Raw genomic sequence first — 3,735 nt, 5'->3', positions numbered from 1 at the left:
TTAACTGTTGATAGGCTTTTGACGAATAGATGTGAAGATGCACAATGGAAAAGGCTATTGCCACCTTTGCAAATAAGTTTGATTGGTAAAAAATGGAAGTGATTTATTCCTTGGGAGGTTGAACCAGACTTAGAATCTGAGAGGTATGGTTATATAGCTAAATAGAAAACCCAAGAATTACCCGTATTTTATCTTTTATTTATTATATATATTAATAATTTCTCTCTTTTCCGAAAAAACAAGATGAATGTAATTCTTGTGGCGTGCCTGAGCTGGTGTGCGAAAAAGGGACGGATTGAAAGTTGAGAGAGAGAGAATAAGGAGGTGAATGATATAACGTGTGGGTGAGTGAAATGCTTAAGAGAGAGCATAAAATTGGAGGCATGAAAAGGAAAGAGAGTAGTAAATACAAATGGGCCAAAAGTCAAGAAGGTGAGTTTCATTGGATTTGCGAGGGGGGGAACGCGTGAGGCCAGTTACGGCCGGGCAATAACTGAGCAGTTTTGGTTGTTATCGGTTTCACTTGGAAGGGTGCAGATGGGATGGGCAGAAGAGAAGCCATTGATGGCGTTTGCGAGGGCGAGGGCCCCTCCTCCGTCCGTCCGTCCGTCCGTCGGGACTCCTGACACTGCCATCCGTCCCTCCCTCCCTCCCTCGCTCCCCGGGCCCTGCCTCTCAGCCTGCACTCCCTGGCCTCATTCCTTCTTTTCTTTTGCGTACCCTCTTGTTGCCATGCCTTCCTGCCCAGCACCCCTAGTGGCGGACAGATTATCATTGCTTCTCCTTCGTCTCTAGGGTTGGAATTAGGGGCAGGGACCGGACGATCGGCGCAGGGAGGAATTGGAACAAAGGATGCCGAGCGATGGCCAGATCGGTAACGCTAGAGGAGGAGGATGACTCCGATTACCTGCTTGCATGCGTATGTAAACATCAAGCAGTTATCTCTGTGTCTGCGCCAACCAATGGGGCAGGCGAGCTCCTCCTCTGCCTCCTTGGATGTGGTTGCGCTACCTGCTGATGAAACGAGGAGCGCAGAATTGGCCTTGCGGCAGCAGCAGCAAGGTGATCTGACGCATTTGGTCCCAGATGAGTGCCTGGCCTCCGTCTTCCTCAAGCTTGCCACCGAGGATCGCAACGGATGCTCTCTGGTCTGCAAACGCTGGCATTGGATCGACGCCAAGTCTCGTCGCCGGTTGACGCTCAAAGCGCGTGTTGATCTTGCAACGGACGTGTGCAAGATACTTCTGCGATTCGACCACATCACGTTCCTCTCGTTGAAATGTTACCGCAAAGTTCCCAGCATCGAAGACGAAACCCTCGAATTGATCGGCACTATGTCCAAGAAACTTGTCAGGTTGAAACTGAAGGGCTGCAAAGCCTTGACTGACGACGGTCTTGAGCGATTTTCCAAAGTTTGCGGCTCTCTGAAGAAGCTGTCGTGCGGCTCTTGTGGATTTGGAGCAAGGGGGATAAATGCGGTCTTGCAGAATTGCAGCGAGCTAGAGGATCTCTCGGTGAAGAGGCTCAGACGACTGATCGAAAACCCGAGGGTGATTGTGTCTGGAAAGGGCCAGTTGCAGAGGCTCTCTCTGAAAGATCTATTCAGCGCTCAACTCTTCGGAACGTTGATCACAAGCTCCAAGCATCTGAACACGTTGGTTCTGGCGAGGAACCCGGGGTACTGGGATCAGCTCTTCGAAATTGTCTGTGGGAATTTGACAGAGTTACAAGAACTGCATTGTGAATCTCTACAGATGAGCGACAGGGCGTTGCTGGCCATTTCCCGGTGCAAGAAGCTGGAGGTGCTGTACTTAATCAAGGCCTCGGATTGCACAGATTTCGGCATCTGCGCGGTGGCCGCTGGCTGTGAGAACTTGAAGAAGCTTCATTTGGATGATCGAAAGTCCACCCGAATGGGTGATGTAGGCCTGCTGGCTGTTGCCAACAAATGCACGCAACTTCAGGAACTTGTCTTGATAGGAGTCGAGGTAACAGAAACGAGCCTCGACAAGATCGGTTCCAATTGTAAAGAACTCGAGAGGATGGCGCTCTGCAATAGCGAAGCTATTGGTGACGCAGAACTTTCTTGCATAGCGGAGAAATGCGTTACTCTGAAGAAGCTCTGTATAAAGAATTGTCCGATCTCTGACCAAGGTCTGGAATCTTTTGCAAGAGGATGTCCTAATCTCTCAAAGGTAAAGGTGAAGAAATGTAAGAACGTGACACACGTAGCTGCGACTTGGCTGCAAATGTATCGTGCATCTCTCATAGTCTCTCTGGATGGTCCACTTACGGCAACAGAAGGAGAACAGCATGGTGACCAGGAAACTGATAGGATGATCCGAGCATCAACCACTGTACTTTGTAGTAGCAGGTCGTCGTCCTTCAAAAACAAACTGACATTGGTCGCAGGCAGTCTATTGAGAAAGTTGCCCAAGTCATCTTGGTCACCAGCAGGGTAAGACTTTTCAGATAGTTTTTATGCTTTAATTTGCTGTCATGCTCTATGTGCTCTGGATCGGTGCTTTGGTAGTGAAATCTCTTTTTATACGAAAGCAAAATTCATTTCCAAAACCAAAGAGATTGGGTAATGCTACTCCCAGCACCGGTGATCTGCTTGCAGCGACCATGGCATGGAAGGTGGATACGGAGGATTCTTAGACATCCAAGAGGTGTATGTCACCATGCCCTGATGCGTTCAGTTTGTTTTCCTCGATTCTTGGAGGGGGCTTTGATGGTTCATGGTCATGTGTGTGAGTGATTGCATTTGCTTCAGCCCTCATTGATCCAGTTATTCTTGATTGATGGTGTAGATGAAGGTTTTTCCTTTGAGTTCCCTCTTCAAACCCTGCTATAGATGGCATTCTAAAGTGATCAATAATTCTGGGGTATGTAATTTGGGGAGTGTATTCTGTATACTTATTTTGAATTGTACTATACAGCAGAAGCTTTAAGCTTCCATTTGCAAGGTCCTCTACAGGAAAGTTCGTGGTGCTTGTTATGTTCTGGAGTAACGTTAGTGCTTAACATATTCTGTGATATTTGATGTGGTCAGTTGTAAGCTAAAGAGGTTTGGTTTCTTTCCTCTTCACCGTACATTGAGTTTTGGTAGGTTGGCCTAATGTCTAAGGTCAGAGGCAATTCTGCTTGCCTTCTGGCCAATTATGACAGCAATGAGTAACTGAAGGACTCTTCGAATAGTACAAGTAACATGGTCGAAAAATGGTAGTTTAAACCTTATGCAGAACAATTACCACTAAGACTTTCTTCTGGGAGGAGTATCTTTCCCGGGAATACAGACGTATAAGGCAAAACCCAAGTAATGCTGAGGATCACAGCTGGCATATTTCGTTTGCGAACTCCTTTTGCAGTCTGGAAAATAAGGGTGGGTTCAGACCCCCCGCCCGCCCAGGAAGAGATAGAGATTCATGGATGCGCCCGGGCGGGTGTGATGTTCACACCACCTGGAGGAAAAGGTTTAAACATGAGCTGCCCATTTATCACAACAACCAGTGATTGGCTGACCGGAAAGAGGGGCCCCTCTAAAGGGTTCAATCCCCACTGAAATCGCTTCGCGGGCTGTGGACATTACCCTGCCAGACAGAACTTATGGGAACCCAGGTCCGGGCCCTTTCTTTTGATTGGTCCACCTGGGAGGACGCACCTTCCCACCCGACTTCGAGGGTGTCCGTGCGGGTGGGGTGAACCCCCCTAAGGACAGATTGTTGGCAAGTC

General features: G+C 48.3%; 1 pseudogene; it reads left to right on the top strand.

The window, feature by feature from the left end:
• Window positions 1–726: 726 nt before the first annotated feature.
• Window positions 727–2,989, top strand: LOC147903281 (F-box protein SKIP2 pseudogene; annotated as a pseudogene).
• The last annotated feature ends 746 nt before the right edge of the window (window positions 2,990–3,735 follow it).

This window comes from Dipteris shenzhenensis, chromosome 3 (genome assembly GCF_047967505.1).
Source record: "Dipteris shenzhenensis isolate YYH24624 ecotype China chromosome 3, Dip_SZ_1.0, whole genome shotgun sequence".
Lineage (NCBI taxonomy): Eukaryota > Viridiplantae > Streptophyta > Polypodiopsida > Gleicheniales > Dipteridaceae > Dipteris > Dipteris shenzhenensis.
Note: the sequence above shows the minus strand (reverse complement) of the source record. Positions and strands in the feature narration are given on the sequence as shown.